The sequence below is a fragment of the Vicugna pacos genome, chromosome 14 (assembly GCF_048564905.1).
Source record: "Vicugna pacos chromosome 14, VicPac4, whole genome shotgun sequence".
NCBI classification, from domain to species: domain Eukaryota; kingdom Metazoa; phylum Chordata; class Mammalia; order Artiodactyla; family Camelidae; genus Vicugna; species Vicugna pacos.
In genome coordinates, this window is record NC_133000.1 from 4,259,594 (window position 1) to 4,275,726 (window position 16,133).

The 16,133-nt window shown below is 44.8% G+C and overlaps 1 non-coding gene across 1 annotated transcript; it reads right to left on the reverse strand.

Moving 5' to 3' along the window:
- Positions 1-6,826: 6,826 nt before the first annotated feature.
- Positions 6,827-6,899, reverse strand: TRNAD-AUC (transfer RNA aspartic acid (anticodon AUC)). The gene has a single exon. It is a non-coding gene; the product is annotated as a tRNA-Asp (tRNA).
- Positions 6,900-16,133: the final 9,234 nt, after the last annotated feature.

The following is a 16,133-nucleotide window of genomic DNA, read 5'->3' on the forward strand; positions in this document are numbered from 1 at the left end:
CCTCGTGGCAAAGTATTTAACCCTTTTGTGGCTTTTTGCAGAAGCCAAGAAGAAAAATAAAAGAACAAGGGGGATGAGCTGGGACAGAATTTTTTTTTAACTCTATTTCTACAAGTGAATTCTATGGTATCTTTCCTTCCAGGCCAACAGGCCAGACAAATGTTACCTGCTTTCTGCACTGAGCAGGGCACCGCTTAAGGGCAGCGGGGGCCGTGTGTGGTGGCCTGTTGCTTACGTGGCAACCTGGGGTCCCCCAAAATGCAGTGGGCCCTAAGGCTCCTCTGCAAAGTTGAAAACCACTGCCCTCGGCTAAGGTCCCCACCCCCGCCTTTCCATGACCTTCCTACAGGTCTGACACCCAGAGGGTGAGCCTACTGGTGAGGGCTCCAGTGCAGGTAAGTAACAGGTATACCTGACAGAGCAGGTGCACCGGGAGGAACAGACTTGCCCAGGTGAGACTTCCACACTTGATGCCCGGACACCCCTGTCAACAGGTAGAGGCAATGAGCCTTTCACACCATTTCCTCTTCTTTTTTTTTTTAACTTTTTAAAAAAAATTGAAGTGTAGTTGATTTACAATGTTAGTTTCAGGTGTTCAGCAAAGCAATTCAGTTATACATAAACATACACATATATTTTCATATTCTTTTCTATTATAGCTTATTACTAGAAATTGAATGTAGTTCCCTGTGCTGTACAGTGGACCTTGTTGTTTATCTGTTTTATATATAGTAGTGTGTGTCTGTTAATCCAAACTCCTAATTTATCCCTCCTCTCCTTTCCCCTTTGGTCACCATAGATTGTTTTCTATGTCTGTGAGTCTAATTCTGGCTTGTAAATAATATTTGTATCTTTTTTTTTGATTCCACATATAAGTGATATCATACAATATTTGTCTTTCTCTGTCTGACTGATTTCACTTAATACGATCATCTCTAGGTCCATCCATGCTGCTGCAAAGGGCATGATTTCCTTCTTTTACACAGTTTTCTCTTGCAGTGGCCTCATCTGTACCCACAGCAAAGGAAGTCCCGGTAAGCTGAGTTCCCAGCACAGCTGCCTCTGGTCAGCTGGGATCAGACAGGCCCGAGCTCTGTGTCCTGGCCTCCTGTGCAGACTTGGGGCTGCTTGTCTTGTTCCCTCTCTGGCTGAATCCCCCGCCCCCAGTTTACCCTTTGTACCCACCTTCCTTGTCTATTTCTTCCCCTACCATGTTCTTAGAAACCTCTGGCTACAATCCCAAAGAAGTGGCTTCAAGCTCTACCAGGTACAGTCATCTGCTTCCCAAGTCTAGACCGAGGAGAATGGGCCCAATTCATGGCTCTTTGGGGAGGTTGGGGTGGGGACTTACAAACCAAATGACCCCAACTCACCCGGGGCTTCTGAGCCCAGAATTCTTAGAGTTTATGACAGCCCTCCAGGGAAGGGTTCTCAGCCTTAGCTCCACGCGGGAATCATCTGCAAGACGTTAAAGAATACCGAGCCCTCCGTCCGGCTCCAGAGGTTCTGATCCGGTCGCCAGGGGCACAGGAACTTGTTAGAGCTCCCCAGCTGGTTTAATGCACTTCCAGGGCTGAGAACCACTCGTCCAGAGACAACGCAGCTGAGTAAGAATTATCAGGATGGAGAGAGTGCTTTTGTCTTAGATGTCACAGCCACCAGGCTGTCACAATTTAGGAGGGCTGGGCGCAGTGTGGCAGAGGGTGTGGACAGTACACGGAGTCGGGAAACACCAGCTATCTTTCTGATTCGAATCGGAAATGGAGACGGATGCTGCCTTTCTGTTATAGCAAACACTGGGGGTGGCACAAGAAAGACCTGGGTCAGTGTCTGTTATGTCCAGAGAGGTTTCCAGTGGGGAGAAGAGGGGGCATTATGGCTGCTGGAAGGATTCCAGAGAGTTTGAAACAATCGTGTTAGTGGATCCATTCACTTGTTCATTCCACAAATACATGCTGAGTGACTGCTGTCTTACTGACACTTGGCTCAGCCCTGAAGACAGAGCAGAGCACAGAAATCTTCCCTCTTGGAGCTACATTCTGGTGAGGGACCTTACAAGCAGTGACCCCAGTCATTATTTACATGACAGTTTCAGGAAATTGTGGTCCAGGCTGCTGTGCGAGGTGTCACGAGGTTGTGTCTACACCCCTCTGAGTCCCCATCCAGCCCTCCATCCTGTATAACCCGGACTCTTACTGAGCAGAGCAGGACGTATTACATGACACCGACCTCATGGGGTCAAGTTCTTGTTAGCTGAAGTGAACTGACACATTGAGAATTAGGTGCATATAGGTTGATTTTTTATGGCGTCTCCAGCGCTCAAGCTGGGAGAGAAGGCTTTTGGGGAAATGATATTAAAAGCATGTGAAATATCTTTAGACAGACGCCTGCAGAGTCGGATGGACTGGCTGGGTTAACTCTGAAGAGTCTGAACTAACAAAAGCCACCCCCAAACAACACAACGAGTGCAGAGTAATATTGCTTATGCTAAGTCCGTGTGCACTAAAGAGGCTCTGTGGGAGAAATGGGGGGGTGTTGAGGGGGGCCAGTGGACAGGAGGGATGAGGCATGCAGACGGGGGGGGGGGGACACTCCCTGCAGAAGAAGGCGAGAGCCCCGCCCCCAGCCCTGCTGTTCTTCCCTCCTCTGGCCTTGGCTTTGGCACCGCTCCTCCCCAGGCTGTTCTGAGCTTCCTCAAGGCCCCACCTGAAAGACACTCCCACATGCACAGAAGAGGTACACACCACATGGAGGGGGTGGCTGAGAGGCAACGGACAAATTTTCACATTGCAGATAGACAGTAAAAGGGTGTCCTAGGTTAGGAGTGACCATAGTTAACCCTCAACCATTTAAATGAGCACAGGCTACAGGAAACCCAGAGACTTTTTCTACGTAGTTTTGGAATGCAATGTTCTTCCTTACTAGACTTATCCTGGCTGATTGGGAGTCTTCTGAGGGCAGAAACTATGATTAATCTTTTATTCTAGTAAAAAAGTAACTTGTTGATAAGAAGGATGCTGTATTCATCTTTGCTGCATAAGTTAAGTAAGTGATATCCTGACTCAGAAGTGTTGGGGGGACAGACATAGAAATAAACTTACGGTAGCCAAGGGTCGGAGGGGGAGTGGGAGGGAAAGGACGGATAAACTGGGAGCTCAGGATTAGCAGATACACACAACTATACATAAAACAGGTAAGCAACAAGGCCCTACCGTACAGCACAGGAACTATATTCAATAGTTGCTGTGGGTCTCAAAGAAAGATGGTTTTCATTGAAATTGCTTCTACAAAAGCTACTTTTCCATCTTATTTTCTATAAACTGGGGCTACAGAAGGAGGACAGAATAACTTGTCCAAACTTCATGATTAGAGGCCAATGTTTTCATTTTCTAAATGTTTTCCCATGTTGCGAGAAGTGAGAACTTCCTAATTAAGTGAATCATCCTTGTAGGTTCTTCTTATTTTCAGATTGGGGAGCATTGTTAAGTGATGTGGAATTCATAGGGACCAATTTTTTTTGTAAGCTGACTGGTTCACACATTGAGAATTTGGCTCAAATAGGTTGAATTTCTTACTGCTTTTCCAATTCTCAAGTCGGGAGAGGAGGCTTTCGGTGATACATGAAAAGTGGTATCACAGAGTTTGGTTAATCTCGTGATGATGGTGGTGGTGATGATGGTGGTGATGGTGGTGGCAGTGGTGGTAAAGGAGAGGAAGGAGGAGAAGGGGAAAGAGGAGGAGGAGGAAGAAGGTCAGAAGAGCTACCAACATAGCTGTTGTTCACATATCCCCATTACACTGGATTTATTGGTTGACCTGGTGACAATACTGATTATTTTCCTTAATACTAGCAATATTGTGAAACTGCAGAATATTCTGAAAGAATTTCCATTTGGTCTTTTGTGCCAAATCAAGAATTTTCACCTGGGTAAGGCCTTGTCATTTTGTTCATTTTTCTGGACCCTGAGCACTTGGCAAGCAAGACAGGAATTCAGAGCTGTAGGTTTTTAATGACTTCAGCAGGAGGGTTCCGCCCAGGATTTCTCTGCCCCCTTCCCACTGAGACACTTGGATTGACGTTTTAAGTTGTTTACCCAAAAATGAATAAACAAAACCCAGTGACAACATTGCCTCTTCTTTCATCTTACTATCTTGAGGCAATCAACGTTTTAAAAGTTACCATTAATTCATCTTCTATATTTTGCCTTCTTAGAGAGAGCGGAAAAAAAAAAACTAAAGCGCACTAACTAGTTTAAAGAGATGATGCAAACAAAGCAGGCTTTTTCCTCCCCATGAACTGTGTATATAATTACTTGAATCACGTTGAATTTCACCCATATGCTGGGGAAGGAAAAAAACCGGCAAAAATAACTACTGTGAATTCAAACGGCAAGTGAATGGAACCGGCCTCATTCATAAACGTCATATGAAGCTTTGGTTAAAAAGGCAAGTCTGTCATTCCGGGGACAGCAGCTGTTGTTATGTTGAACAAAATGGATACAAATGGGTATTATTTTAAAGTGAAATGCTTAATTTCAGGCCTCACAAGCACACTGTCCTCTGTGTAAGCCCTGTGTCACACGAGCCATGATCTCCAGTAGAGGGCTTGATTGCACAGGAAATCACGCTCACGGGCTGTGGCCGACCGGACCAGCAGACACACTGGCAATGTTTGAGTTACTATGGCAATCACAAAATGGGAAGGCCTTTTCTTCTTTTCCCCATCTCTGCATGCAGCCGCAGCCTGCTCCTGAATAGGCCACATCTGCAAAAAGTTTTAACACGGTACTCAGATAAAGAAAGGATCCCAAAAATGAGCACTGACCCGTCTCAAAAAATGTTGCAAATTTTACACACAAGAATTGGGGAGCCGGGCCACTTTGCACAGGTTATGTCATAGTGCACACACAAAGGGATAAAAGTGCGTGAAGGCTTTGGCTGTCAGATATTGAGAGGAGGGAACAGCAGAAGTAAATGACAGCTTAAATGCAGATGTAAGGAGAAAAGTCAAAGATGGGTGACAGAAAGTTACTGGTCAATGAATAAGGGAGAAATTTCAAACACACACACACAAAAAACCAGACAAAAGGGTAAAATACAATAAAATCTATCTATAGAGATTTACTGAGAAAACCCCCCAAAGCATATTTAGCAAATCTTAGAACTATGAAGCCCTGTGAAACCAACACATGGCCCTTCAGACGGGGTCTTTGTAGACTTTCTGCGCCCATCACTGTGTGCACGCAGCTTACAGACAGACGAGGGTGCTTCCAAACAACAGCAGAGCCCCCCTGGGGACCGATATTTTAGACACAGCTTGGAAAAATTTGCTAATAAAAAACTGCATAAAGACAGGTATTGAGAGTCCCTGGAAACAAGCCTTCCTTGGAACTGAGGGACTGGCTTACCCTAATTCTTGAGTTCTTTTAGGTTGAAAATATATTTTCCCCTCCCCCTCCCCCTTCCCACCACTACACCCTCCACCTCCTTACGCACTTTAAAATCTGACACTGAGATTTTACTGAGTCTCCTCCTCTCTCCTGGGTTTCAAGGTGGTGGGGAGTTTTCTGGAATGGAGTCCTTGGCATGAGGGGCACCATCTTTAGGCTTCTGAAGAACCTGGATCTTCCCCCCGACCTGTGGTTTATTCCCCCCCGCCACCCTCTCCTCGGAGCCACAGGAGCAGCTATGATGTACTCCCTCTGGAAAAGTCCAAGTGCTGAGAAGAAGCAAAAGTACTGAAATTAATCTTCACTTCTTTTAACTTAAAGAGCTATTCATGGCGTGAAAGCAGTTGGAAAAGACTTGGGTGGGTAGCGGACTGAAAAGTCGCCATTTGCAAGAGTTGAAACTAGAGGGAAGAATACTTTTAAGTAGCATGAACTCACCACAAAAAGTCCACAGCGCTGAAAGGCGTCTAGAGTCCAGTAAAACTGACACAACATTTCACATTCATTGACTCTTGTTCTTTAGGGGGAGTTTTCGTATGAAGAGAAAGAGACAATGGAAGACAATAGTGCTACCTTATCAAAGTTCATTCATGCAGCTACTTCACATACTTTTAACTGCTTGTCAATAGGTCTTGCAAGTCTCTGAGATTCTAAACGTTCTGTCGCATTTGTGTACTAACCACTTAAAGTTCTGCTAAAGCTTTGTGACCTGGACTGCCTCCCCTTTATGTGGGTCAAAATGCAAGGCGAAGCCATTGTGTAAAACGGCCTTCATTAAATTCATTGATTTGACCTGTATTTTAAAGACCAAAAGTCAAATGGAATGGGAAGTTAGAGTTCCCATACAAAACCTTCTCCTGGCCACTTTTCGGCTTCCTTGAACTCTCTGCTGTGGAGGCAAAGGACATTTTCAGGCTGTTTGGAGTCCATCTTGCAGCTAGATGAGGATTTTCCAAGGAAAGTTGGTGGTGGTTTTTAATTTTATGCAAGGGTGAACCAAACGCTAAGGTTGAAGTAAGCCACTGTCTTGAACTTGATTTTCATCTTGAAGGAGTAGTTTTGTCCACCTTATCCAGCAGCCTTACAAGGCCACAGCTAAGGCTGGCCCATCTGAGACTCTGCCCAGGGGTATCTGCTCAAACTGTCTGAGTGAACTGTCATTCTTTTAGTCAATGCGCGCTTTGGGGCTTAAGATGAGCTTCAATTTTCTTTTGGACATTTGGAGGCATCTTTTTCTTGCGAGTGTTTTTTATGGTAAAAATGGCCACAAACACGCTCATTTAGAGTGTGGGTGTAGTGCAGGCGAGAGGGAGGGAAGGGAAGGAATTTCTGTTGTTTAAGCCCCCCCAGGCTGTGGTCCTTTTTTTTTTTTCAAATGGAGACACCGGGGATTGAACCCGGGACCTTGTGCATGATGAGCACACGCTCTACCACTGAGCTGCACCCTCCCCGCCGTGGGTACTTTGTTGTGGCAGCCTTAGCAAACTCTTACACTGGAGTTCCAGTGTTGCAGGCCAATGCTAGTTTTTGTTTGTGTTATTTTTATCATTTTTGGCCGCCATAAAACACTGCAGACTCATACTGATGACATAAAAACCCTAAGAATTTTTTATGTAATCTGTTCATGTTCTAAGATAAAGAATATGGCCTTTGCCCCTAGTTACTAGCAGATGACCTCTAAGTCCTTGGGATCTGTTGAGTGATAGGAGTGTCTTCGCTATTCGTGGTGGGCCCTTCAACCACACCTGAGTTTATGCTAATGAGGTGATTCAGGACGGGGACTGGAGACTAGAGGGCTGGGACTTTGAGCCAGCCTGACCCCTTGGGAGGTAAGGAGGGCTGGAGATTGAATTTGATCACATGGCCAACGATTCAATCAATGATGCCTACATAATGAAATCCCAAAGAGAACTCTGAACGCTATAAAATCTCAGGACGCTGAGGCTTGGGTGAATTTCCTGGTTCACCAGGAACTTCGATGTGCCAGGAAGATGATATATCCTGATTCCAGAGAAAAAGGGCATGGAAGCTCTGCATTCAGAGCCCTCTAAGACCTCATCCTAGGTGTCTCTTCATTTGACTCATCCTGATTTGTATCCTTTATAGTAAAACTGTAATCATAAGCATACGCACAGTCCTTTTCTGAGACTTGTGAGTTGTTATAGTAAATTATCAAACCTGAGGGGATCGTGGGGACCCCAAATGTAGAGCTGGTTGGTCAGGAAGTATGTATGGCCTGGGGACCCCTGAACTTACAGCTAGCATCTAAACTGAGGATAGTCCTTTTGGTGACCGAGCCCTTGAATCTGCACCAACTCTGGGTGGTTAGTGTCAGAACTGCACTGCAGTATTGCTGTTTACAAGGCAGGATATTCCCAACCAGTACTTAGGCTGTTAATTTTCTTAAAACATCATTCATTTCTTTTATTCTGATTGCAAAGTTATATATATCTATCATAGAAAACATTTTAATATAGAAAAATATTGCAGAGAAAATAAAAATTAGCTATAATCCCATACGACTGAAGAAACACAATTCACTTTAGTTGAATGCTGTTGTCTGTTTACCTATCTGCTTAACAAAACTGGAGTCATACCACATCTTTTTGATTTGTAAAGTGTGATTTTTCACTCAGTATTATATTAAGATGTTTTCCCACATTGATAGAAACCCCCTACAGACATTTTTAATGACTGCATAATTTTCCATCCCATGTATGTACCATAATACATATAATAATTCCTCTATTGAACATTCATTTATTCAAATATATTTGTTGAGTATCTACTATATATTAGGTACTAGAAACATAGTAATAAACATGACAGATCAAGTCTTTGTCCTCCAGGAGTTACTATTCCAATGGGGGAAATACAAGAAAATTTTTTATTATTATTATTTTTTGCCACTGGGGGAGGTAATTAGGTTTATTTATTTTTAAATGGAGATTCTGGGGATTGAACCCAGGACCTCATGCATGCCAAGTATGTGCTCCACCACTGAGATATACCCTTCCCCACAATGGGAGAAATTTTTTAAATGAGCAATTAAATATGTAATATGGTGTCAGATTATGACAGTTGTATGAAAAAAGATGAAGCAGGGAGCTGTAGGTTAAAATAATAAATTAAACATATGCATCCAATTTCACCCCTCTGGAAACACCACTAAAACCATATAAAGTGATTTTTCTGAGACATATCCCTGACTCTGAGTGAAGGAGAGGAAAGAAAGGTAGGATGGAATGGGAGCAACCTAGACTGCCCTGGAGTCTAAGGAAGGTTTGAAAAAGCTCTCATGGACTTCTCTAGTCAAGGTCAGCTGTCACTCTTAGAAGAACACATATGGCTAAATCTCATGGCGTTGGGTTTGGCAAAGGGTTCTTAGCTATGACCCAAAAGCACATGCAACAAAAGAAAAAAAAAGGTAAATTGGACTTCATCAAAATTAAAACTTTTTGTACATCAAAGGACATAATCAAGAAAGTAAAAAGACTATCTATATAGTGGAAGAAAATATTTACAAGTTATATACTTATCTGATAAGGAATTTGTAACCAGAATATGTAAAGAACTCTTACAACTCCACAATAAAAAGACAAATAACCTGATTAAAACATGGGCAAAGGATCCAAACAGACAGTTTGCCAAAGAAGATACACAAATGGCCAAAAAGCATGTAAGAAGATGTTCTACATTGTTAATCATTAGGGAAACACAAATAAAAATCACAATGACGTACCACTTCACACAGACTAGGATGGCTTCAATTTTTTTTTTAAAAAAAGGAAAATAACAAGTGAAGAAATGAAGACATGAAGAAATTGGAACCCTTGTACTTTGCTGGTGAGAATGTAAAAAGGTTCTGCTGCTATGGAAAACAGCTTGGTGGTATCTTAAAAAGTTAAATATATAATTACCATATGACCTAGCAATTTTATTTCTAGGTATATACTCCAAAGAACTGAGAAGAGGTACTCAAGCAAGTACATGTATACACATGTTCAAAGCAACATCATTCACAATAGCCCAAAGGGTAAATAGTCCAAATGTCCATCAACAGATAATGGATGTACAAACTGTGGTACATACGTATGATGGAATGCAAGTCAACTGTAAATGAGAATGAAGTACTGACACACACTATAAGACGGATGAACCTTGAAAACACTGTGCTAAGTGAAAGAAGCCAGACACAAAGGGTCACATGTTGTATAATCTCATTTATATGAAATATCCAGAATAAGTAAATCCATAGAGATAGAAAGCAGACTGGTAGTTTCCAGAAGCTGGGGGGAGGGAGGAATGGGGAGCAACTGCTTACTGAATATGGGGTTTCCTTTTAGGGTAAAGAAAACATTTTGGAACTGGACAGAGGTGATGGTTGCACAACACTGTGAATGTACCAATTGCCACTCAATTGTTCGCTTTAGAGTGATTAATTTTGTTACGTGTCACCTCAAACAAAAAAGAATGGCAAAGGATTAGCTAAGAGGAAAATAAAAGTCAGCCATCAGCTAATTCCCGTGCCTCTAGGGAATGTCTGCTTGAGTATTCCTGTTATGCTTCCTTATTGGCTGGGAGCAGCCAATGGGAAGAGCAGCCCAGCCCCAAATGCAGTGACAGATGGCAGAGTGTGGCAGCTGGGGCCTGGGTTAGTTACACACCCTGTAATTGGAGCTCTGCTAGTTACACCTCTTGGCTACCAACTCTCTGTTCCTGGGTTGCTCCTCCTAGGTTTGCTGGGTTTGAATTTCAGCTCTTCCATTTACTGTAGGACATTGGGGAAGTTACTTAATCTCTTCATGCCTCATTTTCCTCAACTGAAATATAGGGTGAAATTAGCTAATACTTGAAAGTGCTTGCCACATGACAAATGGTTCAATAAATATGATGATTATAGTAGTACTCAAAATGTCATTCTCCACTTAGAGATTAGATACATTTTTTCAAAAAATTTTTAATTCTTTTATTTTTATTTTATTTTTAAATTGAAGTATAGTTGATTTACAATGTTGTATTAGTTTCAAGTGATTCAACTGTACATATATATATATATTCTTTTTCATATTCTTTTCCACTATAGTTTATTACAAGATATTGAATACAGTTCCCTGTGCTATATAGCAGGTCTTTGTTGTTTATCTATTTTATACATAGTAGTGTGTATATGTTAATTCCAAACTCTAATTTATCCCTCCCCCTAGATAAATTTTATTCTAGTTTATTATGTCTTCATTTTTAATGCAACACTTTAATCCATCAGAAATTTACTTTTATGTTTGGTGTGAGGGTCCAAATAAATCTTTTTTCCAATTTTTTTCACAGCAATTACTAAATAAGTCTCTTCCTTGTTGACCTTTTAATATTTAATTTATCCATATGTTGAGTTTATATGTATACAAGGATCTGTATGTCACCTATTTTTTCATTAATCTTTTTGTCTATTCTTGTACTAGGAAACAATTCTATTATTGTAATTTTATAATACATAAATCATCAGCCCTCATTAGCCTCTTTTTCCAAAAACTTCTTAGTTTTCTCACGTTTATTATTTTATCTAAACTTCGAAATTTTTAAATGCCAAATCTCAGTGTGATTTTGATTGGAATAACATGGAGTTGCTTTTATAAGGGCACTAATCCCATTCATGAGGGCGGCATCCTCATGACCTAGTCACCTCCCAGAAGCCCCGCCTCCACCACATCACATGGGGGGGATAGGTTCCACATGTGAATTTTGGGGAGACAAAAATTTTCAGTCTATAGCCTCTGAACATTTATGCATTGGTCCTTTATATCTCTCAATAAAGATTTGTAGTTTATTACTTTCTGTGTAAATACTACTAATTGCTTATTAGCATTATACCTAGATGTGAGTGTGTGTGTGAGTGTGTGTGTGTGTGTGTGGTGGGAGGAGGTTGCTTCTACCATAAAGAGATTTTTTTCCCATTATGTGTCTCACTGATTATTTTTACACTTAGAAATGAACCCAGCTTCTGGGATATCCAAGGTGTCCTTCTTAGCTGATAAAACAAACAGAAAAAACTTGATTTTTTTTCTTTATCAACTATTGCTACCAGGTAATACGCAGTAGACTTAACATCCAGAAACATTAAACCCTTACAGTAAGTAATCCAGGACAAATGGCTCCTATAACACTGTGTCCTACTCAGCCTTCGTCCAGCTAAGCATGGACACCTGCATTTGGGTCTTTCTAAATATTACCAATGGAGAAGCTTAAGGACGGAGGGACTTGATGATGATGCCATCAACAAATACTACCTCCCACTTTTATAAAGAAAACACTGTTGCCAGAGCTATCGGCTTCTGCTGCAAACTCTCCTCTGCTCCTCAGGCACTGAGACTCCTGGAAACAAAAGCCGCTGGGGCTCAGGCAGTGGAGCTGCCTGGAATAAAGCCCCGGAAGAGAGACGCCGGCTGCAGGTGGTTTGCTTTTCCTCTCTCTAGACCAATCAAATGGGGAGCCAGTGAACCACCTAGTTCCATCCAGCCTTCTAACAGTGGTAAAGGACAGGATAGGGAAGAAGCTCAGGTCAGTCCCTGTGAGGGCCATCACCTAGACCAGGACGCATCTCACTCATCCCTCAGACCATCTTCCAAAGGAGTTCTACCAGTAACAGCACGCACCCCGCACCCTGCACAGCCGCGGGAGACTTCGTGTTCCAGGGCACTGGCCTTGCCAGGTCTCGAATGTACACGCAGAACAAGCGGTGACCTTAGAGAAACTTGCCTCTGTTTCAGTGACCTGGTCTTATCTCTTATGACCAAAGCATGTTCATTCTTCCACATCAGTCTCTCCCCGCACTGGTCTGGCACCCTTACTCTCCTAGGGAAGAGCGTCAGATGGCCCATCTGAGTGGAGTCCGTTCCTGCAAGGACAAGGGTGGCTTGTACTAAAGCCCTAGGGCCACTTCTCACCTTTCCTTATGCAAAATGTTGTTTCTGGGGGGACAAGACATGCTTCCTCAGACACCCAGCCCGCCTTCCAATACAGAGCAAAATCCTGGAAAAGCACGTTCTGCTGGACCCTGCAGCTTTGGCTGAGAGACACCTGGCCACGCCCTGTCTCTTACGTCAACAGACGCTGCCTCCGGAGACCCTGTGGTGTCTGCCACCAAAGCAGATGCAGGGATCTAGACCCTAATTCAATGGCCTTATATTTTTCTACAAGCTTGTAGAAAAACGTCTCCCCCTTTTCCTCCTCCTTCTCATCCTCCTCCTCTGGAACTGGCTTTATTTATCACAGGAATTCAAGAGGACTCCCTGCTTTCCTGGGGTCTGAGCCCCGAGCAACCTTACACTGTACATGCTCCCTGCTGTTCCTCGCTCCATCTGGGCCTGTTGGCCAGACTCTGCTTTCAGTGCCTTCCTCCACTGATGTCAGCAGCTTCTTAATCCCAAGTTGTAGGGCACAGGGTTTTTTTCTGAAGTGTTTGGACGCATCTTCAGGATGATCATGAAAGCCTGTGCTTCTCTCCACATTGCCAGACTTCTTGCTGGAGTCACTGGTGACTCTAGAGCCCCGGGTGACAGGAATTTGTAACATTCACTGAAGCAGAGGTGTGTGTTAGCCACGTTCAGGTCCTCCTCTCTGGGAGCTGGCCTCGTACCCCCGGGAACAGATCCTCACATTTAGATCACTTGTGGCTTGTGCACCTGGCATGCAGAGAGCAAGAGAGGAGTGAAGACAGACACAGAAGGGCAGAGGTGAGCGGCAGAGCGGAGCCTCAGGTTCACGTCCGGCCCCCAGCCCGTTCGCAAGGCCGGAGGCATCCTTGTCTCTGGGATGCCTCCTGGATCTTCCCAACAAACTCTCAGGTTTTGCATAAGGTGGTTTCAGTTGGTTTACATTTGAAAGCCAGCACACAGACATTCTAGTGCGGAGAGCCATGTATCAGCCCTGATGTGGGATAAATGTTTCCCGTTGCCACTGGAAAAAGACACACAGATCTACGTAAGGTAAGATTCAGGTGTAAGTCAGGATGCAGCTCCCGAGAGCTGAGGTCCCGTGCTCTTTCTTGCCCTTTCAGGTCGGGGCAGAGAAGAAGCAGCTGGATGTGAGAGACTTTCGGGCTGGCCAGCAAATCAGGCTCAGCCTCTCGGGAGGGCCAGGACCGACTGGGGCCTTGCTCCAGGCCTGGGACGTGGGGTGGACATGAGGCAGCGTGTGAGTAGGGAGGTTGGAAAAGGCAGAATTAGATGGAAAGTGGTGAATCCTCAGTGCCAGGCGTCAACGCCCAGAACGGGCGAGGAGTCAGAAGCTCAGAGTTAAGGAAGCAAGGACTGGCCCAGGCCACCAGAAACTCTCCCTCAGTTCCTGCATTCTACATCCTCAAAGACATGATTGTTCCTGTACGAATCTTTCTCCTGCTTGCTTTCAGGCCAGAAAATCAGATCCGGGCATAAGCAAGCGGAGCTGACCCATTCACACTAACGACTGGAAGCCGAGGTCTGGAGAGGAGATCTCTGTGCTCTGCGGGGACCTCTGATCCAGCCGGATCCGACCAAGGCCTGAGCTGGCTGGTGGATTCTGAGGACCTGGTTCCAGGAAAGAAACCCTTGGTTCATCCTCCTGCCTTGTGTGCAGCCCAAAGCGCTTGCTTATTCTTTGAAACGGTGTTTTATGCATCTGTCCAACCAACATTTATTGGAAGTCTACCATGTTGCAGGTGGATACCTACATGAGAATAAGATGGGGGAGGGCACCAGTGACTCTTATATCAACATCCCAAAGGTCTTTTTACTTAAAGACTGAGAGAAAATGTCCGTTTAACAGCAATGAGCTGGCATTTATTTGGTCCCTTACGTCCCTGGCCTCATGCCAGACACTTCTGTGCCTCATCTCATTTCAGATGCACAAGGACCTTACAGAGAGGGTACTGTCACTACCTCCTTCTTACCTCCAAGGACACTGAGGTGCAGAGTGGGAGACACACTCACCCAACTTGACAGAGCCTGGCTTTGGACGCAGACAGCCTGACCCCACAGCCTGCGCTCCCAAATCTTACATTATCTGGGTTATGCTGGGATGGGAGTCCCACTTGGATGAGAAAGAGCCCTCCTTTGGAAGGGACCAGGTGGAGATGAACCCTGGCCTCCCACAGAAGTCCCAGTCTGCAAGATTCAGGCAGATACCCACGGAAATACCCAGCAGTCACCTCCGTGGCCAACTGCCTGGGCTCTTTAGAGATGAACCGCGCGGGCCATTCATCATGGGCTGATGGTGGTGCTGGCTCTCTGGGCTTAGGCCCATCTCCATTAACATCATCTAGTTTCTAGACTTTTCCTCCTTAAGAACGGTTCCCACCAGCAGCAGCAGAACTCCCCACCACCTCTTTCATTATCTCGGCTTTTCTTCCCCTTAATTACTATTGAGCTCCTGGCCGATTAAATTAGTTTTCTGAGGTCTTTTCTGAAATCTTGGGGAAATTATCTAAAAATCATGAAATCAATTCCCTTACGCTGTTTTAATCTTTTATGCCCTGGGCTCAAAGAAGGACGGGCAGACAAGTGCGGGCCCTCCGAGAGTGCGCAGTCCTACGCTGCCTGCCAGCCTTCTAGGGCCTTTGTGGACCATCTGGGTCAATTTCCTTCCAAGTAAATGAAATGCAAATAAAAATTCCAGCAGTTTTTCAGCTGCCGGCTGCCCAGCTGATTAGCATGACAGAGGCTGGGAGATGAGGCCTGACCCGGTGCACTTCCCTCATCTCATTAAGTTGTAACTCCACCGCGGCCGCATTCATGCTGTTTACTGACGCTGAAAGGCGTCTTTATCCAAAACTAGCTAAATTCACATTCAGAGTTTTTACTTGGAAGTCTTGCCTGCTCCAGCCTCCACATGAAAGTGAACCTATTGTGACGAACTCCTGTGTCCTGCTGATTCTGAAACAATCTGGAGGTTTCCCCTCCAAAAAGGTTTATTTCACAAGTTTGTATCCTTCCCTCTTCCTCCCCCAGCTTCCAAATGCGCGGGGGCAGCCGGTGCAGGAAGAGGTAGGGGCGCGCGTGGGAGGAATCCTAAAGTCAAGTTCGATGATGCTGGCAAGAGAGGGTCTGAGAGGCTTTTGGTCTGGACAATCCCCACATCTGTAGGTACCACGGCTGCTCAAAGCTTTCTCAACGAGGTGCTTGGCTGCGGGGACCTCCGGCCAGGCGCTCAGCTTCCCGCATCACATCTCCTCATCTCCCTCTTTGACAAAGCGTTTGAACCACAGAGTTCAATTCTATCTGTATCCACTACCACCCATGAAAACATATCGAGACAGCAGCCTAGATTTTCCGCGGGAGGGGCTGGGGTGGGGAGGGGGCAGTTCTTACTCTTTCTCGGCTGGGCATTTACATGCGGAGGAATGATTCACTCAGGGTCGAGGCTGGGACGTCCCGGGACCCTGTGACCCTCCCCCGTTTTCATATGAGAGAATTTCTGCAGAGGATCTCTATCCCCCTCTCTCCCGCCCTTCAATGGGGACAAGGATGCTTCTCTTTGCAAACCGGGAATGAGGGGAGAGGAGGGGAAATTCGAGAGAGGGAGGCAGCAGTCATTATCATCTGTAATTCTCTGGTTCTCTCCCCCACCCCCACCCCCACCCCCACAATGAAAAATTATTGTCCACACCCTGTCTCTCTGATTCTGTTGGAGTTGTAGCTGGGAGAGAGCTTT